This window comes from Littorina saxatilis, linkage group LG8 (genome assembly GCF_037325665.1).
Source record: "Littorina saxatilis isolate snail1 linkage group LG8, US_GU_Lsax_2.0, whole genome shotgun sequence".
Classification (NCBI taxonomy): domain Eukaryota; kingdom Metazoa; phylum Mollusca; class Gastropoda; order Littorinimorpha; family Littorinidae; genus Littorina; species Littorina saxatilis.
Genome location: NC_090252.1, coordinates 17,274,628 through 17,302,127, shown reverse-complemented (window position 1 = coordinate 17,302,127; position 27,500 = coordinate 17,274,628). Strand labels below are relative to the sequence as shown.

The following is a 27,500-nucleotide window of genomic DNA, read 5'->3' as shown; positions in this document are numbered from 1 at the left end:
TAGGAAAAAATCATGAACCAAAATGTTATTTATTTTTTAATTTAACATTTGTTTTACAAATGTGACCATGGTCTTTCAAACATACAGTAACATTAAACATTGTTATGTTAAAAAAAAGAAAAAAAAGAAAAAAAGCTTTTGTGCACAAATCAGAAAATACATTGTACATTTTACCTACAGGCCAAACAGTGTCCGTGGCGGCAAAGGACCTATATTTTTAGATCAGTCACTGTGGCAATTTGTCAAGAACAGGCGCTTGCATTTGGATGTGTCCACTGATAGTAGGTTTGGTTGTGATCAATCAGAATGATGAGGAATAAAAATGTATGACAGTTTGTTATGATGACATGTAATTCACATATGCTGAAATGTAATATTATACATGATATAATATTATTATGGCTGTTGCCATGACCATGAACCCCAAGAAAGGTTTAATGTTATGTAAAATCAAAATACCAAAATCAAGCACCTATTTATCTGGTCTACGGCGTGTGTGTTCTGCTCTCTCTTGGCACACAGCCACAGGTCAAAGCAGAGGTTAACTTGAGTGCGCGTGTACCTAGCGGGTGATTTCTATTAGGGCCTTTTAAGCAGACCGCGCGCTGAGTTATTTCGAGTTACTCCCCTTGGGTACGGGCAAACTCGCTGTCGAAGCCACGCTGCAAACTGAGGAGTAGATTGTGTGTGTGTGTGTGTGTGTGTGTGTGTGTGTGTGTGTGTGTGTGTGTGTGTGTGTGTGAAGTAAAGGGGATGGTTTGCGTCCTGATATTAATCAAGAATAAATTTTTGGGGGAACAAAAATGTGATGTATAGCTCCCAACAGTAACAACAACAGCAACAACATTATGAAACAAAAGCAAGACGAAAACGCAGTGAAACACATCAAAACCAACAGCTAACTTCGAGTTTAAGTCACTGCAATAACTTGTCATAATTCCAGACGTTATCTGGTGTTTTGCTCACTGCGACAACTTGTTTAACACGATGTGAATAGCCCTCCGTAACCCCAGCGAAAACGTCCAAAACGCAGACACCAAAACTCGATGTTTTACCGTGTTATGCATAATACTAACATCTCAGGAATTTTATTGCGTTACGGCAGTTTTTCTAATGTGACATGAATCGCATAGGTATAATGCCACACAATTCAGTTGATTAACGTGATGTTTGATGTTATATGCCAAGTTAAAGTGCCAAAACGAGACTTTTCGCCCTGTGGCAGAAGTGGAAAAGTTTTTCGTCTACACCGCGGAGGTAAAACCGACACAGAGGCAGACAGTAAGTAAATTGTAAGGGGCTTATTGTCCGTCAGGTCTTAAATTGCCTATATTGGACATGAATTGGTTTATACGATTCGAGTTTTACGCCCTCACGGCTTTTGATGTGTGCGTGTTTAGGTGGTATCAGCCATCTGCACTTATGGTAGAATGACCAAGATCTTTAACGTGCCATTGTGGTGACACGGGGGTGGGAGATGGATACCGTCTCTGGGTCTGCACATAAAGTTGACCCTTGTCCGTCCCGGCCCGGATTCGAACCAGCGACCTCTCGATCACAAGTCCAGTGCTCTACCACCTGAGCTACCCGGGCCCCCAGAGGCAGACAACCTACCTGCACACTTCCTGTATAAACTGTGGATAATCGTCAGCGAAGGTGGGGGACATTCTGCTGGAATTTTGCCAGTGTCCGGTGGGGGGGGGGGGGGGGGGGGTTAAGTACTTACATTTCACAACTTAGGCATGTTATTGTTATTGTTAGTATTGTTACTCCTCACTGAAACCAAGTAAAGCAGGCTGTTCACCCTCAATAATGCTTTTACTGTATTAGTACTGTCACAGTATGTTTGCATGCAAATATTAGTACGCTTCCATGAAATATTGAATATATATATAATTTATATCCATTTCACTGCACTAGGATGGGATGTCTGGCACTTTGAATCACTAACAGAAGCACTGCCTCTTCCATACCCATCTCCTTTTTGAAAAGAGTATACCTATGGACCAGTGAATGGTTACATTTTAATGATCATATGGGTTGCTCTGATTTTATTCAGGATCAGGTACGTTTGTTTTTTTAACCACACAAACACTTAGACAACAATTATCAGAGTATGAGTTTTTCCGCGTGTTGATTTTTATTTAAATCCAAGTCACAGCTTCTGTTTTATGATGAGTGATGTAGTTTGAAACACTTGGACAACAATTATCAGAGTATGAGTTTTTCCACTTTTTGATTTTCATTTAAATCCAAGTCACAGCTTCTGTTTTATGATGAGTGATGTAGTTTGAAGTGTTGGTATTAAATGTTCACTGACAGTCATTCTGTACTGGTATTCCCATTTTCACCTGCAGGGTTATGAAATATATGGGGAGAAACTTGGTCAGTAAAATCATCTTCAAGCGTGAACTGATATTGTCTCTGTTTAAAATTACAATGTATTTCGTGAACACACCTTGAGAATGACCCTTGCGTGATTTAAAACTGCCTGCTGTGAATACTGTTGTCATACTATGAACTTTCTTTTGAGAAAAACAAAAAGAATGAAAAGCTTTTAACTAGCTTGTGAATGAGCCTCTTACTTCCATGTGGGGCTATAGCTGCTTTGAACTATTTTTAATGCCTGAAAAGGATAGTGATGGAAATTACTAGTTTAATGTCAGGTGTGACATATACTATTGATTGAACTATTTTTTTTATTAATCTGCAATTTTGTTACAACCTACTTTGTTTATTTGGTGACAAGCTAGTGGGAGGCACTTTTTAGACTTTTAAAATGTCAGGTATGGGAATTGTTAGCAAAGTTTCACATTTTCTGCAGTTGAATCCATATCTCCACAACAACAAAATGTATGGTCTTATGAACAAAAACACATACTTTCTGTGCTTGTTCGAAGGTAAAGACATATTTCTTTGTGTTTGTTAAAAGAAAAATTTCTTAATTTTGTCTGTTGTGAAGGAAAAGTTTACATGGTTTCGTCACCCAACTTACAAAATTTGTCCCTCAAAATGTTAGGTTTTTTTTCTCCACTTTTTTTTCCTTCAGTTGCCATGTCTAAAATGTACACATTACGTAAAATACTCCATGTCAAAATCCAAATGTTTAAGGCAATGTGACAATTATTTTAAAATATCATTACACTATTCCTATAGCTTTGCCCAAATATAATGCAAGTAGGGGAGGTAATTGTTGATCCATATATTCATCTTAACTTTTTACGCATATGGACGTAACTCCTTAACTTGCATTATTTTTGTGCAAGAGGATGCATCTCAAGATAGTTGATATTTTCTTATTCCCAAAAATAACAACAATTCTGTCCAAGCAGATTTGTTTTTAATTTTTATTTACAGATGACTATTGTCGAATGTATATGGTTACTGTTGAATGAACATTTGAAATTGATTGGCTGATTACTGGTTGTTTTTGTTTTGTTTTGTTTTTTTACTACAGTATGAAGTTATTATATCTATTTTCTTTCATCGCAAATAAACATCTTCCTTTCTGCATACGTTTCACACCTCATTCACGTATACAACTAAATTCCATACCAAATCATCTTGCATTTTGTTCACCTCTTTCTACATTTCTCTAAACATTTTTATTTCAGTAGTCAAACACCTTTTCTTCCTATGTGGATGTTCTGTGATCAATGGATGGTGCAGACTAACATGAACATGTGCTAGAAAAATAATGTAAAATGTTTAAATGTAATCTAATGTCAGTTGTGGGCAAACACTTAACCAAAGTTAAAACGTGACCTCAAAAATGGGGTAATATGCAAACACTTAAAAAATATATCAATATGTGATGTCATGTTAAAGCTGTCTGCAAGCAGATTTCTACACCTTCTCGTGTCATGGCCTATCCGATTCCTTATATCTCAAAGTGTCTTCCACTTAATTTTCAGTCATTTGGCTGCAATCAAAGGAAACAACAAAAGCAAAGAAAAAGTTTTTATTTTACTGCGTTTTAGTGAAGCATGCAGCCAATAAACACATATTCACTTGCAAAATTATACAACAAACTGTATCAATACATGTTTGTCACATTGCATTCTCAAAACATTATCTACGATACCAAACCTAGAAAATAAACTGTACTTACATGTATGCGCGTCTATCTAACCGCACCTGGGATAACTGCAGTGAGTCGTCAAAAATAGTGTTTTTTCTGTGCGTTTTTTTTTCAAATAATGCAATAACAGCACACACATTTGCTTGCAGAATTAAACAACAAATTTCACTGATACATGTTAGTCATTTTGCATCCAAAAAGAATGATCTACGACTCCAAACTTTGAAATATAAACTGCACTTATATTAAAATATTCTGTCAACACGTACTTCAGTTTAAGGCCTAAGTACTTAAGCATTTAGGGTCGAATCTACTTCCGCTATATTCGAAAGGGTGTGCTTGCCAGCTTCTTTAATGCAAAAAATTGAAAATATTATTCATGACGTTGCATTAAAAAAAAAAAAAGCTTTCAGATCTTAGAATGTCATTTCATGTTTAGACAAAAACTTCAAATTGTTAAAACATGTCATTTTGGGGGGGTAAAAACTTAAAAAATACTGAAATTTCATGTTGCAAATGCCTTAGTGGGCAAAAACTAAAAAATGTTAAGGTGTGACTTTATTTAGGCACATTTCAACTCGCTTCTCATCAAGGATAGCAAAAATGTGATTCAAAAATTTTCTTATTTGTATATTACACTATTTTTTTCCGATCAAATTAATTATTACAAAAATTGTCTAAAGTGACAAACTATGAAAATCATGCATTTAAAAAAAAACCAAAGCTTTTAGAGCTTTCTGATGTCGCTGTAACACTTTAAAGCTGCCAGCATGCAGATTTCTACACCTTCTCGTATGATGGCCTATCCAATTCCTTATATCTCAAAGTGTCTTCCACTTTATTTTCAGCCCCGTAGAGCAAGTCGTTTGGCTGCAATCAAAGCAAACAATAAAAGCAACGAAAAAGTGTTTATTTTACAACGTTTTTGTCAAACATGCAGCCAATAAACAAATATTCACTTGCAAAATTATACAACAAACTGTATCAATACCTGTTTTTCACATTGCATTCAAAAAAAATTATCTACGATACCAAACCTAGAAAATAAACTGTACTTACATGTATGAGCGTCTATCTAACCGCACGTGGGATAACTCTGTAGCAGAGCGTATATTGCACGCTCTGCTCCGCAGTGAGGAGTCGAAAATAGTGTTTTTTTTCGGTGCGTTTTTATGTAAATAATGCAATAACAGCACACACATTTGCTTGCAGAATTAAACAACAAATTTCACCGATACATGCTAGTCACATTGCATCCAAAAAGAATGATCTACGACTCCAAACTTTGAAAATAAACTGCACTTATATCAGAGACATCTCTGCTTACATTAAAATATTCTATCAACCCGTACTTAAGTTTAAGGCCTAAGTACTTAAGCATTTAGGGTCGAAACTACTTCCGCTATATTCGAAAGGGTGTGCTTGCCAGCTTCTTTAACAAAAATATTCATTTTGTCAAAATAACATGGACGCCTGTTCATTTTGAATGAACATTTTTCTTGTATGGTCTTATGGTGCGTTTGACATCGATTGTGGGCAAACTACACTTTGTAAACACGGGAGCGCGTACATATGCCTTTAAGTATGTGTAGGTGCTTACTTACGAGTGATAATAGTAGATGTGAGAATGGCTTGTATTTTCACTGTTCTGTTGAATGTTTCGCCATTGTCAAGCTGGGCTGTTATAATAAAATCATCGCCAGCATGTTCCACAGTTGTTGTGACAGAGAAAGCACGTGACTCTGGGTCACACATACAGGAGGGGGACTGCGGGGTGACACAAGTTCCGTCTTCAATCGCAAACAGACACACGAATTGTTGTCCCCTGAATGCGCTCTTTTTTCTGGCATTTACTGTTTGTACTCTTACGTGCTCGCTGATACAGACTTTGCTGATGGAAAAGTTCAAGGTCACAGGTGAACCATTGGCATTTGTTATAGGGCCGTTAACATTAAACATGGCACCTGAAAAAGAAAAACAAAACACTAAATGCGTGATTTGAATTGGTTATACCTGTACCAATCATCACATCACATAATCTACACGTAAAGAAATAATCCATGGTTATGAACAAATATAAAATGTAAATATACCTACTTTGTACACAACTCATGCGTGTATTTCATGTATTGCATACTAATAATATCCGCCACGACGACTCATTGAAATACTCTCTCACACAGAAACACACACACACACACACACACACACACACACACACACACACACACACACACACACACACACACACACACACACACACACACACACACACCAAAACAAGCAAATGCGACAATACATTGTGTACACACATATGATGGGTACTTACACGGAGCTTCACCGTAGATAAATCCTACCAGAGCAAGCAATTGAAGAAATTGAACAATTTGAACCGGTATCTTCATTCTTGCAATGACTGTCAGCAGCTACAATGTCCATGCAGACAGCGACACTCACATTTCTGAATCCAGCTAAACTTGTGGGGTTCTGTAAGACGAATAACATTATCTTCCGCAACTTGCTAATTTCTGTAATCAGATTGTGTTTTCCTGAAAACTGTTATCCACATCAATGTTTAAAATGCTTCCGGTCACCATCAGTTGTTCAGCAGGACTGGTGCTGTGTTGGTATGAAGGGTTGTCTGGTTGAGCGATGCATGTTCACCTTCGTACTGGCGAGCGTGCGTGCTAGTGTGTGTGTGTGTGTGTGTGTGTGTGTGTGGTATGTGTGTGTGTGTGTGTGTGTGTGTGCGTACGTGCGTGCATGCGTGCGTGCGTGTGTGCGTGTGTGCGTGTGTGTGTGTATGTGTGTGTGTGTGTGTTCTGTGTGTGTGTGTGTGTGTGTGTGTGTGTGTGTGTGTGTGTGTGTGTTAAAATAATATTTAAAACATTGCATCATTGGGCTTAATCTTGAATAACTATCGCATTGACGAGTTATTAAAGTAACAAGCTGAATTGCAATCAAATAGTCTGAATCAAGTCAAGTTTTACTTGATAAAAATGTAAAAGAAATAGCTTGACAGATAATTTCTGCCAGAGTGCCACCTCAATATGTTTTTTTAAACGCAAAAAGAGCTGTCATAAAAGGGGGGAACAGGCACAAGCAAATACCCTCAAGTATGTATATGTATAGTGTCTACTAAATTTAGATCTGTTAATTAGTTTTTGAGATATAAAAACTCCCCTTTTAATACCTTTTAAGAAACCCCGGTTGAAAGTTCCTGCCTATTCATGCCCTGTTACCACCGACTTTCAGTTAGTGTCCTCTGTAAACATACCCCCAATCTAAGGCTCCCTCATTTTAAAGACGTTATCTCTTTCAGGTTTGTTGAGGTCGTACGAGGCGAGTGTCACTGTATGCTTTTCACGCACAGCCATGAATAATGAATGAAAGAACAATGACAGTGTGTTTTTTCGAAAGTTTTCACAAACTAAACGTCACAAAATACAGGCAAACACAACTTTACAATGCATCCAACACGCGTAAAACAACGGCACATTTGTCTGGGGACAAAAACTAGAATTTTCTGTACACATTTCCTTGTGACAAAAACATTACTGACATATTACTTGGATTTTGATGATGCATTATAACCCTTAAGCTTAACTTCCATATACATTTAACATAGGGATTTGTGAGTGTGGGTTGATCCATGTGTTTCCGAATGTAGCCATTGGAGCTAACGTAAAGTACCAACATTTACAACTCCCCAGATTTTCAAAAATGAAATTGCCAAACTCTTTAGATGTGGCCTTTACCCACACGCAAATCAAGCACCATGACGCAGACACATAAACCCACTCACACAATCAACGTTAGGAGAAAGACACAATATACTAGCAAACAGGCTTACAGACAGACACGTGCACGCACGTACACGTATGCAAACACAGACTTACGCACGGACGTGCACACACACACACACACACACACACACACACACACACACACACGCACGCCGCACACACACACACACACACACACATACACACACACACACACACACACACACACGAACACACACACACACACACACACACACACACACACACACGCGCGCGCGCGCTCGAGCGTAACTGATTAGGATACTATTTCACAAGACGTTTCCCGCAAAATAACGCTTGCCCACAACACGGGGGATAACCTGTCAAAGGCCGAACAGAAGCCGAAGGCCGCTCATGACACGTGTGAAGGCAAGTTTTGTCTGTTTTCTAGGTATTGTTTGATTTATGTCGGGATTTAAGGTAAGCTACTGATTCAGCGATGACTAAATTTGTTTCTCGATGCATAAAAAGTCAGGGAGCGATTGATATTTGCCCGTAAATAGCCTTCAAAGCTGAAAATGTCCGCGATCGAGCACCGGAAATGGCTGTTCGATGGGTTGTGCAAGTAGAAATGTGCTTTATTTCACCAAATCAGCTCGTATTTGGTGTGGGTACGGGATTCTAGAGGACGAAGGAGTCATAAGAGGTGCAAAGAAGTGCTATTTGGGAGTAGAATAAATCTTCCGAGACAGTAGACAAGAGAAGGTCATATTTGAGAGATGCGCGTAGGCCGATTGTCTTTCCGACAAGCGAATGATACAGCAGATTAATCATTCGTTTTGACCAGAAACCTAGTCTCTAGTTTTTATGAATGAGTTTTTTAATTAAAACAATCACGAGAACTCTCTCGCTTAGCCTAATGGCTGTTCGATGGGTTTCGCAAGTAGAAATGTGCTTTATTTCACCAAATCAGCTCGTATTTGACATCGGTTTGGTATATATATATATTTTATGTAAGGTTGGACCATGTAAGGTTGGACCATGCGTGACCCAACATGTTTTAAAATCGTCACCACGAGTTTTCGTCACACTCAACAATGGGACATTGCTTAAAGGCATATGTACGCGCTCCCGTGTTTACAAAGTGTAGTTTGCCCATAATCGATGTCAAACGCACCATAAGACCATGTAATGACGATATGTCGCCATGCGCGGACCATATACATGCATTACAGCTTGTTCTAGCCTCTGAAAAAGTGAGGATGTCAACAAAGACGCGGAGTTATTTCCCTTGCGTCAACGTTCCCTCTGTTGGCAAATCTATAAATAGGACGATCTAGATCAAAATAAAAATTCAAATATCTCAACATTTAAGGGGTCCTAGACCACAATATCTTGCAGGGAACTTAATTTAGCATGTCTCCAGCTGTTGGTAAAGCAATTAGCGTGTATAGTCATCGAGTACATATGGCTTTAAGTTAAAGCCTGATAACAAACATCCCTATGTTTCTTGGCTCGCTCACTTTTTCTGTTCACTCATCCAAAAGACTTTGCCATTTTTTTTTACAAAATCATCAGGCTCAAACAGGCGATGCAAAAGTCCCACGCTTTGAAGTAAGTTACTTCAAAGTGTGGGAAGATCCCCCCACACTTTGAAGTAAAAACTGAGTTTACTTCAAAGTGTGGGAAGATCCCCCCACACTTTGAAGTAAAAAATGGGTTTACTTCAAAGTGTGGGGCACATCCCCACACTTTGAAGTAATTTACTTCAAAGTGTGGGATTACTTCAATCAATCAATCAATGAGGCTTATATCGCGCATATTCCGCGGGTACAGTTCAGGCGCTCTGCAGTGATGCCGTGTGAGATGAACTTTTATACGGCCAGTAATTGCAGCCATTTCGGCGCATATTTACCTTTCACGGCCTATTATTCCAAGTCACACGGGTATAGGTAGACAATTATTAACTGTGCCTAAGCAATTTTTGCCAGGAAAGACCCTTTTGTCAATCGTGGGATCTTTAACGTGCACACCCAATGTAGTGTACACGGGGGGGAGTTCGGACACCGAAGAGAGTCTGCACACAAATTTGACTCTGAAATAAATTTCCGCCGAACCTGGGATCGAACTCACGCTGACAGCGGCCAACTGAATACAAATCCAGCGCGCTACCAACTGAGCTATATCCCCTTCAAAGTGTGGTGCAACAGTCGTGCCGCGTCTGCTATCCAGTTCGCGGTAGGATTAGAAAATATATATATATACCAAACCGATGTCAAATACGAGCTGATTTGGTGAAATAAAGCACATTTCTACTTGCGAAACCCATCGAACAGCCATTAGGCTAAGCGAGAGAGTTCTCGTGATTGTTTTAATTAAAAAACTCATTCATAAAAACTAGAGACTAGGTTTCTGGTCAAAACGAATGATTAATCTGCTGTATCATTCGCTTGTCGGAAAGACAATCGGCCTACGCGCATCTCTCAAATATGACCTTCTCTTGTCTACTGTCTCGGAAGATTTATTCTACTCCCAAATAGCACTTCTTTGCACCTCTTATGACTCCTTCGTCCTCTAGAATCCCGTACCCACACCAAATACGAGCTGATTTGGTGAAATAAAGCACATTTCTACTTGCAAAACCCATCGAACAGCCATTTCCGGTGCTCGATCGCGGACATTTTCAGCTTTGAAGGCTATTTACGGGCAAATATCAATCGCTCCCTGACTTTTTATGCATCGAGAAACAAATTTAGTCATCGCTGAATCAGTAGCTTACCTTAAATCCCGACATAAATCAAACAATACCTAGAAAACAGACAAAGCTTGCCTTCACACGTGTCATGAGCGGCCTTCGGCTTCTGTTAGGCCTTTGACAGGTTATCCCCCGTGCACAACCCCTGTCAAAATACCTTACCGCACGCTAACACGTAAATCGTTTGTACAAGAAACTCCAACGTTATGAGTAGAACGGGTTATACAAAATAGAGCCCCACACAGAGAAACTCCAACGTTATGAGTAGAACGTGTTATACACAAGAGGCGAAGCCTTCAAGGCTCCCGTAAGAAATCAACAAACAGTAACATAACACAAACTCACTCACTCCGTAACACACACACACAAACACACACACACACACACACACACACACACACACACACACACACACACACACACACACGCACACACACACACACAGTTAAAACTAACGCATCATATCAACTCCATGTATAATTTTCAAAAGAAGGCAAACAGATAAAATGACTAGGGTAATAGGTTAGGTACCTGCCATGTGGGCACTTTTTCCACTGCTGTCCTCAGTCCTATACTTTTCATCAAGACTTGTCACCATGCCGAGTAGATCTAAATTCGGAAGTCTTCATGTGGCTGAGGCATATATCTGACATAGCGTCGATCTTGTTGTAGGTTAACCTCCTTTCTGAAACAAATGGCAAAATGTGATTAGTTATGATGACTACAACCTACACAAATATAAACAGTGTTTTGAAACAGAATAGTCAGATTATACAAGCCACTTTACCTATGCAGCATGGTAACCCTACAATATGCGAAACATGTCGACTGCAGCAGCCTGGTTCTTAAAATAATTCTGACGGTCAACACAGCCAGAAATGCCAACAAAGACAAGAAAGCTGTGGCAAGGTAAGCTTACCAAACGTTACATAGCGAATCATATGATAGTGCGTAAACAGCAAACAGTAGATCTACAATCAAAGAGAGGATCGAGTCTGGAATGAAACGCGATACAGATCTAGCATTCAAAAACTGTCTTTCACGTTCAAGGAAGTTGTTGCAAAGTACTTAAGACTTACTAAATTGTACAGACAAAACCATGACAGTGCATGTTTTGAATCTGAGGAAAAAATCGTGATCATTTTGACTTTGAGAACAGATTCATTCCGTTTCCTTTTATCTGCATGTTCAAGTAAATGGTGGACAGTTTTTTTCGGGCAGAGTAAACTTAACTTGAGACTCTACTGCAAGTCTTGAAATTCACATAAATCGAACCACGAGCAAAGACATCCAAACATTACAGGCACTTTAGATCAACTCATTTCACTAGAGGTGACTGCCTAGCACTGTGTTTGACATCCGTGTCTGCTGAAATAAAAAGAAATTAAAACAAAACGGATTAACAGTAGGTGACACGTTATCAGAGTGGGAGACACTAGATCTGTCTCTGAACTTACCGGGATACGGCTGCAAGATCGACACTGACTGCCGCGCTTTCGACAGCTCTTCCTCGCGTGGACATTGGAAACACGCTGTGCAGATCAAATTGTAGGAAATCTCCCTTTGGTATCTTCTTTATTTACTTTTCTGGAGCTTAGAAACCGAACAACATGAAATCGTCTTCCCCGGCGAATCGGCGAGGTGAGAACTGGACCACAATCCTTCGCGCGACCCCTGACCTGATCTTGACACCTGACCTGCCGTCTACATGCCAAACACGACACAAATCAGTCAACTGCTTGTACCCCTTCAAAACCCCCCACCACCCGTTTTCTTTGGATACACGCTTTAACTACACACATGCCGACACAATGTTGATCATTGCTTCAATAATTTGAAGATGGTGCTTGAAAATTAACCACGTGAAATGAGTATTTCGGTGTTTAGCCAAAAATGTGAAAGTTTCTACCACAGACATACACACATACATACATACGCACGCACGCACGCACAGACAGACAAAGTTTACCATCGCATAGGCTACACTTACGTGAGCCAAAAATAGAGCCCCACACAGAGAAACTCCAACGTTATGAGTAGAACGGGTTATACAAAATAGAGCCCCACACAGAACGAATATCTGTTGCACAGAATGCGTCAACGAAGAATGTGTCTCACCCACGCTGCATCCATACGGTATTGAGCGAGTGTGTGGGTGCGCGCGCGAGAGAGAGAGAGAGCGCGGTAGAGAGAGAGACTGAGAGAGAGAGAGAGCGAGAGAGAGAGAGAGAGAGAGAGAGAGAGAAAGAGAGAGAGAGAGAGAGAGAGAGAGAGAGAGAGAGAGAGAGAGAGAGAGAGAGAGAGAGAGAGAGAGAGATTTACACCAACATCGATTTTGCTCGTGAAGTACTATACCGAATATGCTATGAACTAACTGAAGATGTATGCATACTACCATAACATGTTTCAATTAAATGTTGAACGCTAGAACTTATGTGAATTTGTATGACTAAAACTGTTGTGGTTTACATCAGCTAAATTTGAATTATTTCCTCCTACCTCTTCTTTTTTTAAGGGCAGGAGCTGCCTTAAAATACACCGTTTTTCATATCCAAGTCATTTGACCCCAGCATTCATGAAACAGAACTGTTTGTGTTAAAATTTGGTGTGCTTTTGCTTCAATGTATTCAGTGTAATAGTATATGATCATAAACCAGATTGCTCTTAGATTGTCTTTAACACAAATTATTGAATGAAAAATAAGCAAAGCGTAGAATCGAAACATGTTAGTTTACGGATGACAAGATAATATCAACACTATTCATCAGACAAATTTGAACTTTTGCAGAATTGTTTTAGACATTCTGATAGATGTTTTGTTCGAAACGAGTTTCTCTAGAACAGTTACAGAGAAACAAATGTTGCTTTGTATGTAAAACAATTATCAAAACTGGAAAATGTGTATCTCTTTAACTGTTTTTTTCCTAGAGAAAATCGTGTCGAACAAAGCGTCTATCAGAATGTCTTAAACAATTCTGCAAAAGTGCAAATTATTCCGATGATTTGTTTTGTAATGATATTGTCATCCGTGAATTAACATGTTTTGATTCATCGCTTTGCTTATTTTTCATTTAATAATTTTGACTAAGTCAATCTAAAAGCACATTGCTTGTGATCATATGCTATTACTCTACATACATTGAAGCAAAAGCACACCGAATTTTAACACAACCAGTTCTGTTTCGTGAATGTTGTGGTCAAACTGACTTGGATAAGAAACACGGTGTGTTTGAAGGTAGCTCCTGCCCTTAAGTGTACCGTCTATGTTCGAGAAATGCGCACACATCAGTTCTATTCATAAGATTGTCATTAAAAAGGAATGTGTTATGAGGCCAACACTGACGCCAACGGTGCATTGCTAAGCAGGTTTTCTGCTATTTACGTATATTGCTTACCTGGTTAATTGACAGTGGCTGAATGTAAGGCATGCATGCGGTTTTTGTATGCGACAATGAAAGTTCAACGTAAATGTCACTCTTTGTCAGGATTTGAAGTACAAACATTCCTCTATTGTTACTTATTTTGATATATCTAGGTTCATTTTTGTGGAATTAATGCGCCATCCTTATGTCAAAAGAAAATGTACATAGAAGAAACCAGCAACGCAAAGAGTATGGGAGAGAGAGAGAGAGAGAGAGAGAGAGAGAGAGAGAGAGAGAGAGAGAGAGAGAGAGAGAGAGAGAGAGAAAAAAAGAGAGAGAGAAAGAGAGAGAGAGAGAGAGAGAGAGAGAGAGAAAGAGAGAGAGAGAGAGAGAGAGAGAGAGAGAGAGAGAGAGAGAGAGAGAGAGAGAGAGAGAGAGACGAAGCAAAAAAGAAGAACAAAGAAGAAGACAGAAAAATCCGAAGAACAAAATTCAGAAAAAACAGACAAGTCGAAGAGAAAGAAAGTGGATGCAGAGAAAGACAGACTAGGGAGTGAGAGAGAGAGAGAGAGAGAGAGAGAGAGAGAGAGAGAGAGAGAGAGAGAGAGAGAGAGAGAGAGAGAGAGAGAGAGAGAGAGAGAGAGAGAGGAGAGAGAGAGAGGGTAAATGTAAATAAAAAAATTAAAAACAATTGTCCATGATCTGTTTACTGTCCATTGAGTGTGAAGCTGAGAGAAAGAGTGAGACTGAAGGAAAACAATAATAACTTAATAAGAATTAAAATCATAATAAAAAAAAAAAATAATAAAAAAAAACTTCCGATATAAAAAAAAAAAAACCGCACGCACATGTGTGATTAACAATGTCTGATCTCCTAAAAAAATAAAAAATAAAAAATAAAAAAATAAAAAAGCAACGCAAAGTCAACGATTTCGACAATTTTGTCTTGCTCTGTAACAGATCGCCGACTTGTCCAAAATGACACGTGGCGTGATCTTCACACTAGTTCTGCTGACACTCTTGTTACTGACGTTCAGCGTTAGATCTTCAGTGTCCATGACACCTGTCACGTGCTCAGCTCCTTTGTCTGCACTTGGACAGCCTAGCCACCTAACCTGCTTCTTTCAAAGAGATCTTCACGCAAGCAACAAGCAAATTATGGTAGTTCGACATTCTTTCGGAGCTCCAAACGATGACCTTGGTGAGTACGTTAGACATGTTGAATTTGTCTGCCTCGTCTACATGGGAGCAACCGTGACAGTATCTTTGCATACTTCGGCTGCTATTTATCAACATGTCTTAAACTATTGTCTGCAAGAAATGAGAAATACTGTATCATGGCAAATTATAAACCAAATGTACATAAATATGGTAGTTGAATACAAGTGTATAGTTGTTCATGCTCACGTGTGTCTGTATGTGTTATGTACAATAGCGAGTCGTAACTTTTTAAAGCAGGTCTGTGTTAACATAGCCCTACCATATTTGTGTAACACATGTTTTGACATTACATAACTCGCATGTGTATCTATGCAGACTACGAATTAAACAATTCACATCTCTAAGCATCCGTTCTCCAAGTCACAGAGTCTGCAAACCAAAGTAATGTCATAAACTATATGTTGCAACATTATTTGTTTTTATTCTACGCAGGTAAAGACGTTCTAACGTGTACTAGGCGTGTGCATTCTGATGCTCTACAATGCAAGGCGAAGGATGGTTACATTTTTGATGGAGAAATCAGTGATCGCCTGACACTTCAAATACCTACAGCAACCAACGACACTGCAGGACAATACTTGTGTCATGTCATCCCTCCTGATGGTTGCATTGCGTATCCATGCTCACTGGCTGTTTACGGTAAACGATTAACATTACTTTCCTCTGCTCCGCGTGTTTTGATTTGTTTTATTATGTACAAGCTGGTATCTCTATTTGTGTTCGCAATGAACATGCGTGTGTTGTTTCTTGGAGTAATGCTTGTTCGTGCATTTGTTTTATGTCGGTATCATTGATAGCATTGGTCCCATGCACATCACTTCCCCACGAACCACTGCGATAGCAGTGTTTGACCTTTGGATTTTTTTTTAGCTCAATGACGTCAATTTTTGTACGAAAATAGAGAGGCTGGCTCTCAAGTTTAACCAATCGTCTGCAAATTACCAAGCTAGTTTCACTTCTGTCTGCTGTAGAACGATGACGCGAGGTTTGATTTCGTACTCGCTGGCTTTGTGCAAATTTGCAAAACAACAATGGCGTCTACCAGTACGACACGTGCTGAAACACTGCTATCGCAGTGGTTCGTGGGGAAGTGGTGTGCATGGGACCACTGCGATAGCAGTGGTTCGTAGTGAGTGAGTAAACCACGCGAATTTGAAGTGATGGCCCTGCGTTCAGCGTAATTTTGATGCCAGAAAAAGGGTTATTTATACCCCCCACCTAAATCAGCTATTTTCTAAGTAAAACACTTGAAACTTTGCACTGAAGGGCATCAACATATCAACAGTAAACCCTGAAAGTTTCAAATATCTGTGTTGAGTACTTCTTCAGTAATGATTTTTTTACCAACTAATACAAATGGCCAGTATACAGTGGAAAGCATAGGAAAAATCGCACAGTAGGGAGTGAGTTAATCACACACACACACACACACACACACACACACACACACACACACACACACACACACACACACACACACACACACACACACACACACATGCGCACGTACGCACACACGTACACAAACACACGCAAACACCCTTAGGAAACATTATTTTTAACATTTTGACTTTTACATTTTCTTGACAGAGAATCAGGAGATGTTTCCACCACAGAGTGAACCGAATCAAAAACAAGGTAAAAATGCTTATATGTGCTTGAAGTTAAAACAGTGTGTTTCTCTATTACCCTCCATACAAACAGGCACAGACTTTTGAGTGCTTATCATTTTTATGAGTCCGATTAAATTAAACAAAACAATGTTATGACTACAAAGGCTATTCAATATTCGGCAGGACATATGATCAGTGGTAAACATGGTTGGTTCAGTCGAACCTGCCTTGCAACCACCTCTCGAAAGTGACCACCTGGCCACAGCGACCATCCGAAGGATCCCAGAAAAGTTGTTCTTCCATGATATAATTCATCTGTCTATGGCAACACTATGTCAATAATGACACATTTTTGTCGGTCAACTGCGTGGTTGTTATATACATGCTTGACTATATATGGAAACAAAACTGACTCTTTTAGATATAAACTTTATTTTTCTTTCCAATGACATGCAAACGTGTTTAGGTTGAGGTGGTCTGATTTTGTGTCAATTTTAACTGATGGAACCTGGCTGGCTGTTATGCAGTTGATTTTCTAAGATGCCTGTGCTGTAGGTTCCTCTACATATACACTACCTTGTGTAAAATCAATATGTTTGCTGAATAACGTAGGGCAATATATGACCTTTCCAGTTATATGATGGGTCTTACAATGCACGGCTTCATCACAACGATTTGCACGCTGAACGCATCTGCCTAGGTCTCCCCACAAGTTTGTTTTTGACGGGTAGAATTGTTGCAGTGTGTCTCACCAAACCATTTGCTTTAGGAGATTATTATGTCTGTCATATTGTTCAGACAGAAACACATAACGTAAAAACAGGTTATGCACATACATGTATTGTCTCGTTAATATTAAATAGTTTAAAAAATATGTCCAATGCAAGAACTGATACATACGGATTTTGTTCATTCTGAAAAAGAGAGAAAAAGAGAGAGAGGGAGAGCGAGAGAGAGCAAGAGAGAGAGAGAGACAGAGACAGAGACAGAGACAGAGAGAGAGAGAGACAGACAGAGAGACAGACATACAGAGATAGATAGAGAGAGTGAGTGTGAGAGAGAGAGAGATAGAGATAGAGAGAGACAGAGACAGAGACAAACAGAGAGAGACAGAGAGAGACAGAGAGAGAGAGAGACAGAGAGAGCCAACATAGATATAGTCAGAAGGGAGGGGGGGGGGGGGGAGGGGGAGACAGAGATATAGATTACAGATAAACAAAAGGGTTGTTTGTTTTTCTTTCAGATACAATCTCATTGACAACCATACTCTTTATCATCAATGTCTGCCTTGTTCCCATCCTGGCGTCATGCGTTATGCTGATCTTCAGATACAGATTAAGGTAAGACCTTTGCTTACACACATTCGTTCCTGCGTGAGATAATATGCTCATAAAATGTCAGTGAACTCGTAAATGTTCGTTGATGCATATGTCGTGCCTAGATCCTGAAAGTGCCTAAGTTCTTGAATTAGGTAGTTTCTTGCCTAATTCGTGAAATAGGCAACGGCTGTGCCTAACCTGTGAAATCAATGTTGAATTTTGCCTAATTTGTGAAATTTTATGATTTAGGCTGCCTATTGCGTAAATTAGGCAGCCTAAGTCGTGAAATTAGGCAAAGTTTTGATTTAGGCACGACTGCTATACAATTTAGGCAAAAATGTCTACAGAATAGGCAAAATTCTTGCCTAATGTGTCAAATCAATTCTAAGGTCTAACTGTTTTACAAATTAGTCAGTCTGTTTGAACCCAAAATCATCCGCGTGCGTGCGCGCCTCTCACTGCGTTGCGGGTGACAACATATCAAGTTTGTGAACACTACTAACTACTTGTGAACAGTACTAACTGTGATACAAGTGAGATAATAATCACACTGGAGCATTTCAGATAAACTTTCTCAGTCACTACTTCACACCAGCACCTGACTGTCAGTGTTAGCCAGTGTTTACAAAAGCAAAACAAAAATACCCCTCTACCTCATTTACAAACATTTAAAGTTTACAAAAGGTAAACATTATCCCAGTTTGGACTGGTGTCAAAAAAGGTAAACCCACGACGTTCCAGTTCAACTCGATTTTCGGAGCTTACTTGCTCTTGTTCTTGCAAGATGAATTGTTTGGGTGGCAGTGACTACGGCAGTGATTTCTTGCTTTCTTGCAAGTGCATCTGGCTGTATCGCACTTCCCATTGCAAGAACATTTTTTGAACCCTTGTCCTCCATGCCTTGAATGAAGCTGAGCGATGCTTCTCATTGGTAGGACAGTGTCCTTCACTTGGTCAGCAGTGACAATTTGGAAATCGGCCTCGATAATTAAATTGCGGGAGAGCATAGTGTTTATGATGCCATGCTTGGTGCCAACGTGGTACAGGTCGTTGTGAACCTTCGGGAACACCCCAGGCACGTTTCTGCAATCAAGGCGCCGTCGATCAAACTCGCTGACTGGAACCAGCACGCCGTCGTTTTGCAGCAGTGGAACCAGCTTGGCTCTTGTTGTTCGCAGCATTTCAGCACGGCTTTTTTCTTGTCCTTCACGTGCATCTTGTCTGCACTGCGCCAAAATGCTTGCATGATCTTCTAGAACTGTACTTGAAGTGGCGGCCCCTCCAACTGCACCTTCCACCTCTGCATCATTTTCAGTTGAATTCTGTGGACCGAGTTCTTCTAGAGCTACACTTGAAGTTATTGATCGTCACCTCCCCCCAACCCCCCAATCCCCCGAAGTGCCACGAGCATGACCCAGAAAATAAATGCACATTTCTGAGATTTAAAAAAAAGTTTTGCATAAATTAGAACTAATTTGCATACTTTGTGAAATATAATATTGATAACGTTTTTGATTTATTTTTTTCATGGATTACAAACGGCAATTGATGAAACTAATTATGTATAATTTCTATGCATCTTTTTCTACTACTACTCACATAAGAATCATGAGGTCGAACAAAATGTTGTGTCAAAAGTGACCTCAAACAGTTCAGTGACACAGAGACAGAGAGAGACAGAGAGAGAGAGAGAGAGAGAGAGAGAGAGAGAGAGAATTGAATTGAATTGAATTGAACTTTATTTTACAAGGATTTAGATTTAAGGCTACGCCTTTTCTTACAATCTGTCCTTGGGACGCATAGACACACAATTATATAATTAAAAAAAATAAAAATAAAAAATTTAAAAAAATTTAAAATTAAAAAGTTAAAAAGTTAACCAACAAAAGGAGGTCGGAAAACGTGATAATAAAGATGACGATGATGATGATGATGACGATAATGATGATGATAATGATGATGATGATGATCAAGATGAGGCATGAAGAGCATACATATGTGGTTATTCATAAAATCAAATGCATACTATGCAGGTAATTATAAATACAAGCTGGTGGCAATCGAACATGTAGCAATAGAGTAACAAAAATATGAGAGAGAGAGAGCGAGCGAGCGAGAAAGAGAGGAGAGAGCGAGAGAGAAAGAGAGAGAGAGAGAGAGAGAGAGAGAGAAAGAGAGGAGAGAGAGAGAAAGAGAGGAGAGAGAGAGAGAGACAGAGAGAGAGAGAGAGAGAGAGAGAGAGAGAGAGAGAGAGAGAGAGAGAGAGAGAGAGAGAGAGAGAGAGAGAGAGAGAGAGAGAGAGAGCGTTTGTGAAATAGTATTTAAGGCTTACCTTGATGACTTTCTGTAATTCTCCCACTTCCAGAATCTCGAACTTTTTTCGCAGGTAATACAGACTTCTGTGTTTTTCAGAAACTGTACCACTTAACAGGTTAATGATGGTTTGGTATGTTTCCTTGTCCGGTAAACAGAATTTTGTGTAGCCTCCATTTCCAAGATGCTCCTCAAAACGAATACGAAATTGTGACCTTTTAGTTTCCATGGCTGGATTTGGCTAACACTGACAGTCAGGTGCTGGTGTGAAGTAGTGACTGAGAAAGTTTATCTGAAATGCTCCAGTGTGATTATAATCTCACTTGTATCACAGTTAGTACTGTTCACAAGTAGTTAGTAGTGTTCACAAATTTGATATGTTGTCACCCGCAACGCAGTGAGAGGCGCGCACGCACGCGGATGATTTTGGGTTCAAACAGACTGACTAATTTGTAAAACAGTTAGACCTCAGAATTGATTTGACACATTAGGCAAGGATTTTGCCTATTCTGTAGACATTTTTGCCTAAATTGTACAGCAGTCGTGCCTAAATCAAAACTTTGCCTAATTTCACGACTTAGGCTGCCTAATTTACGCAATAGGCAGCCTAAATCATAAAATTTCACAAATTAGGCAAAATTCAACATTGATTTCACAGGTTAGGCACAGCCGTTGCCTATTTCACGAATTAGGCAAGAAACTACCTAATTCAAGAACTTAGGCACTTTCAGGATCTAGGCACGACACATACATCACCCCTGTTTACACACAACAAGTAGTGTATACCCTTAAAGAAAGTAAAAGACCAGTCATGAAAATGAATACACTCTTTAAAATAAAATGCGAAAAATTAAGGGTTCAACAATTTGATTGAAACTTGATTTTTTTACAATCACAAAAGGATAGTAAGTCTTGCTCTTGGAACATTTGTTGTGGGCAGTGTTTTTGTGTCTTGCTAAACACGCAGACAAATGAGTTTTTTTCTTAACTGAAAATGAGGCGTTTATTTTTACATTTAGTCAAGTTTTGACTAAATGTTTTAACGTAGAGGGGGGAATCGAGACGAGGGTCGTGGTGTATGTGCGTGCGTGCGTGCGTGTGTGTGTGTGTGTGTGTGTGTGTGTGTGTGTCTGTGTGTGTGTGTAGAGCGATTCAGACTAAACTACTGGACCGATCTTTATGAAATTTGACATGAGAGTTCCTGGGTATGAAATCCCCGAACGTTTTTTTTCATTTTTTGATAAATGTCTTTGATGACGTCATATCCGGCTTTTCGTGAAAGTTGAGGCGGCACTGTCACGCCCTCATTTTTCAACCAAATTGGTTGAAATTTTGGTCAAGTAATCTTCGACGAAGCCCGGACTTCGGTATTGCATTTCAGCTTGGTGGCTTAAAAATTAATTAATGACTTTGGTCATTAAAAATCTGAAAATTGTAAAAAAAAATAAAAATTTATAAAACGATCCAAATTTACGTTCATCTTATTCTCCATCATTTTCTGATTCCAAAAACATATAAATATGTTATATTCGGATTAAAAACAAGCTCTGGAAATTAAATATATAAAAATTATTATCAAAATTAAATTGTCGAAATCAATTTAAAAACACATTTATCTTATTCCTTGTCGGTTCCTGATTCCAAAAACATATAGATATGATATGTTTGGATTAAAAACACGCTCAGAAAGTTAAAACAAAGAGAGGTACAGAAAAGCGTGCTATCCTTCTTAGCGCAACTACTACCCCGCTCTTCTTGTCAATTTCACTGCCTTTGCCATGAGCGGTGGACTGACGATGCTACGAGTATACGGTCTTGCTGAAAAATGGCATTGCGTTCAGTTTCACTCTGTGAGTTCGACAGCTACTTGACTAAATGTTGTATTTTCGCCTTACGCGACTTGTTTTCAATTTCCACTGACATTTTTGCAACACATGCTTGGGCAAAAACCAGTGATGCACAAGCAATACCAAGGTTCTGGCCACGAAATTTGCACACAATCGGGTACTTCTAAAATAAAACACTGATAGAATAATGCAATGTTGAACCATGCCCCCATTAACAAATCGGAGCCACTTAGATGGGGCAAGGGCAATTCGACGGCTACAAGATGTTGTCGCTGCCACTAAAAGAGTGTTGCAGTTACTCATCCCAACATCATTAAGCATAGGTCGAGCTACAAGCAATTCGAAAAGGGCAGTAACGGCAATGTTATGGTCGGCGAACAATCACCACACCAATGGAGGATCGTATCATCCCAATGAAGGCCATGCAGCAACGAATGGCTACTGCAACAACAACCGGCATTGACCACGACCGTCCACCAACACTTGTGCAAATGATCACACTGTGTTAAACTGCGTACACGCTCTAACTTCTGTGCAAGACGTACGGTCCACAGAACAACTCTGAATGCTAACCATCGACTGACCTGCCCGCCGCGTATGGTGCACTCGTCATCTCAGTGCTATAATCATCACCGGCGGGCTCAGTTCTGTTTATTGATGGATGCCGCTTCTTCTTGGATCCTGCTGATGGACGCATTGGAGTCTGGGCGCGTCATAGAGAGCACTTTGCAGATGGCGTTGTTCTGGAGCGAACACGTTTCAACGGAGCTTTGTTTTGGTCTGAGAAGAGATCATTTCACGTCGAACGACATATCTCTATCGTGTAGTGGGCAGTTACTTTATGTGTGAGCTTGGGAACGACAGTTACAGTACACATGCACTTTGTGCATCCGTGTGAACTCGTGGTACCTCTATGCTATCGAGGATTCAAACCTGTACTATCGGGGATCCATTAAGGTTTCCGAGACTGAGTTTCATTTCTATTGAATTGGTCTCGCGGAATAGCCGATTCTAAAATTTGCATAGGTAAAACGATCGCTTTTTTGGTACAAGCCTCTGGAGTAAATTTTGTGATTAATGTTTTTGTGAACAAGAAACAATTGACAGGTGGCTTTATTCCATCTCAACGAGTTAGCTTGTGGTATTTGAAATTGTTGATTTGTTTACGTATGCTTACGGCGTGCATTCTGTGGTTTGCAGGATGTCGGAGCGTGCGACGGGGTTCTTTTTTAGAGGGGTGTAGTTAGATTCAGTTCTTTCTTTTTTTAGCTGGGTTCAGTAGACGGGTTTTTAGCTGGTTTCAGTAGACTAGGTTTCACGGGTTTTCGTAGATGGGTTTCTAGCTAGGTTTTCGTAGACTAGATTTCGTTAGAGGGGAGCAGTTAGTTCTAGTGGAGGGATTTTGGTCAGGTTTTGTTAGAGTTTTTGTAGATTTGGTTTTTTTGAAGAATTGTTTTTAGTTTTTTTTTTTAGATTTCGTTTGTTTTAGATCAGAGTCTCATTGTGGTTTTTTGGATTAAAGTTGAGAGTGAGGATTTAGAGTAGAGTGTAGTTTGGGGAAGGATTTAGTGTGTTTTTAAAGGGTAGCTTTAGAGGGAGAATTTAGAATGTAGTTTTAGAGTGAAGAGTTGAGAGCGTTGTTTTTTTGGAGTTGTTTAGTCCTATAGTAATACATTGAAAGTTTTGTATTTGAAAGTAAACCCCCGTTATCCCACACATTCCCCATTTCATCGTATGGAATAAAAGAACCTGGTAATATAACTTGTGTCGTTTGCTTGAGTGTTTGAGCTCGGTAAGAAAGAGTAAAGTAAATTGGCACACGGTTACATTTGGCGCTGCGAGCGAGGGTGGGTAGGGGGTGTTACAGTTAGGGCTAGGCTAGGAATAGAGTAGGTTAGGGGACCCCGTCGCACAGGGAGAGGATGGCAGGCATGCAGTCCGGACGCGGGCTGGTGTGGAGGAGACAGGCGTGTGAGAAGTTGGAGGGAGTCCGGGCGTGACGTTGACGGATGCGGCTTTGTAGTCAACATTGCCTTTTAGTCTGTTAATCCGTGGAAGAAAGGATTACAGTGATTAACATTTCTTTTTACTCTGTTAGTCCACAGAAGGACTTCAGTGATTAACATTTCTTCGGACGTTTGTGCAAAGAGACAGAGTTGGGGAGTGGACCATCCCTGGAAAAGTGTGTTTGATTATGTTGTGTTGATTTGATATTATGACGGACATGTGTAGTATGTTTGATTATGCTACATGGTGATGTGATGTGATGACTAACACTTGTGGTTGTATGTATGGGTGTTAGTGTGGTTTTTGTTGCAAGCCGTGTGCTTGGGGCGTGAGTTATGCGCTTGCCGGTTAATTTGTTTCAAGGATCGAAACATGGTGAACAACATTTACATGTTGAAATACCGACATATCAAACATATTAAACATATTGAACATATTGGAAGGGAAAAGGATGGAGAAGGGTAGTGAAGGAGGGAAGGATAGTGAAGGAAGGAAGGATTGTGAAGGAAGGAAGGATAGTGAAGGAAGGAAGGATAGTGAAGGAAGGAAGGAGAGTGATGGTGAAGAAGAGAAGGATATATATACATATTATTAAATTTGATATGCTGTAGACAGGGTGCTGGGACGCATTCAAACTTGTATCATTTACCACAAGGACGCCTAGTTGGTGGTGGTATTTGACGGGTTTTATGCTGTTACCAGTCGACAGATTACTCCAAGCGTACTGAGTAGGATGTAACTGGATTTTACCGGATTCTACGTTGTTTCTAGTCGATAGACTACTCAAACATATTGAGTGGGGTGTGACTAGATTTTAGATTTTGTATTCTTGAGATTAGTTGGTCACTGAACTTTAATTTGTTTGTGAATGGCGTCTCCAGCCTCGTACGCCTCAGGAGCAAAGTATGCTACCTGTAAGGAATTAGATGACCTTTTTCTTCCTTTTTGCTCTCTGCTATCGTTTGGTTTGTCTTTACTGTCTTCTCAGCTCCCACTTTCTAATTCTCTTGGCTGCACTTTTTAGGGATTCTTTGGTTTGAGCATGGCGTCTCCAGCCTCGTACGCCTCAGGAGCAAAGTATGCTACCTGTAAGGAATTAGATGACCTTTTTCTTCCTTTTTGCTCTCTGCTACCGTTTGGTTTGTCTTTACTGTCTTCTCAGCTCCCACTTTCTAATTCTCTTGGCTGCACTTTTTTTTTAGGGATTCTTTGGTTTGACATGGCGTCTCCAGCCTCGTACGCCTCAGGAGCAAAGTATGCTACCTGTAAGGAATTAGATGACCTTTTTCTTCCTTTTTGCTCTCTGCTATCGTTTGGTTTGTCTTTACTGTCTTCTCAGCTCCCACTTTCTAATTCTCTTGGCTGCACTTTTTAGGGATTCTTTGGTTTGAGCATGGCGTCTCCAGCCTCGTACGCCTCAGGAGCAAAGTATGCTACCTGTAAGGGATTAGATAACCTTTTTCTTCCTTTTTGCTCTCTGCTGTCGTTTGGTTTGTCTTTACTGTCTTCTCCGCTCTCGCTTTTACTGTCTCCTCTGTTCTCACTTTCTATTTTTCTTGGTGGTATTTTTTAGAATTTTTGAGTTCTAGCACTGACTGATGTCTTTGTTTGAAGACAGTGTGTACACTGGTTTTGTTTATTAGAATTAATATTAGTGGATTTTTGAAATAGATTCTGAAGGATTGTATGGTTGCCTATGAATACTCCTGTTGAATGGTTTAATTGTGATGAGTGACATTAGGTTATTGCTGATTTTTGACTAAAGGTTTGATATTCTGGGTGAGTTTTAAGGACTTCCAGTTTTTTCATTGCCTTGGCAAGTGGTCATTTTGTTAGTTGATTAGAAGATTGTGTTGCCAAGTACAGTTGGGATACAAAGAGGGGACATGCATTGATAAATCGTAAAGGTTGTCAGTATTTTGTTCTGATGTATGCTCAAGAGAGATCAGATGCTTTGATAAATCGTAAAGATTGTCAACATTTTGTTCTGATGTATGCTCAAGAGAGATACAATATTTGATAAGTCGTAAAGATTATCATTATTGGTTATCTGGCAAGTGGTGAACATAATTCTTTGTAAAGTGAACCATGGAACTGCCTCTGTTAAAGATGAGTTGTGATTTTTGTCAACTTGTGTGAGTTGGATGTCGACAGGAGATGTGATTATTGGCACTGGAAGGATTATGTGAAATGTGTATTTCAGAACATTTAATTTTAGAGAAATATTGTATTAGTCAGTTGATGATTGTTTTTGTGTGACAATTTTTGAAATGATTTGTTTGAGGATGGAGAATATTATGTTCTTGGGAGGTTAAATATTTTTTTGAATTTTTCTGATTCTGGCATGTCGCCAGGAGACGACAGTCTAAGTTGGGGAGGATGTGAGCTTGGGAACGACAGTTACGGTACACATGCACTTTTGTGCATCCGTGTGAACTCGTGGTACCTCTGTGCTATCGAGGATTCAAACCTGTACTATCGGGGATCCATTAAGGTTTCCGAGACTGTGTTTTGTTTCTATTGAATTGGTCTCGCGGAAGAGCCGATTCTAAAATTTGCATAGGTAAAACGATCGCTTTTTTGGTACAAGCCTCTGGAGTAAATTTTGTGATTAATGTTTTTGTGAACAAGAAACAATTGACAGGTGGCTTTGTTCCATCTCCCTTTTTTCCCTCCGCCGCGATGTAAATTTGAATAGTTGAAGGTGACGTTAGACACTAACTAAAGAAAGTGGGGCTGCCCGACACCCCTCGAGTCGAAGATGTATTAACCTTGTGACACCGGCGCACAGGATGTGGCCGCTAAAACTGTCTTTTTGCTTGGGGTCTTGGAGTGAAGACAGCGTGTATGTTGTGCGGCGTGTTTTCGATGCCGTTGTGTGACATGTCTGTCACGGGCTGAAATCTTTTCGGGATGTGAGAATTCTTTTGCTGGTAGGTTAATACAATTTTCTTTCTGTAAATGGGTAAGCAGTGAGAAGAATAGTATGCTGCTTGGGGAAAGGATTTATTTGAATGTTCAAGTAGATTGTTTTGTGAGTTGGAATGTTTGGGAAGACTTTTGTTTGTTGAATGCTTTAGAAAACCGTTGTTTGAGAGAACGGTATTGTAGGCATGTTATTTGGTAGGAATGATGTGTTTTGTTGTTTAACGAGTTAGCTTGTGGTATTTGAAATTGTTGATTTGTTTACGTATGCTTACGGCGTGCATTCTGTGGTT

At 39.7% G+C, this 27,500-nt stretch overlaps 2 long non-coding RNA genes across 2 annotated transcripts in view; both read left to right on the top strand.

Annotated features, from left to right (window-relative positions):
- The window catches only part of LOC138972959 (uncharacterized), a 281,386-nt gene that overhangs the window by 108,290 nt on the left and 145,596 nt on the right, over nt 1–27,500 (top strand). The gene's annotated exons all lie outside the window — the stretch shown is intronic.
- On the top strand, nt 14,910–18,132 carry LOC138972210 (uncharacterized). Its single transcript, XR_011457491.1, has 4 exons — nt 14,910–15,163; nt 15,616–15,822; nt 16,774–16,821; nt 18,040–18,132. It is a non-coding gene; the product is annotated as an uncharacterized lncRNA (long non-coding RNA).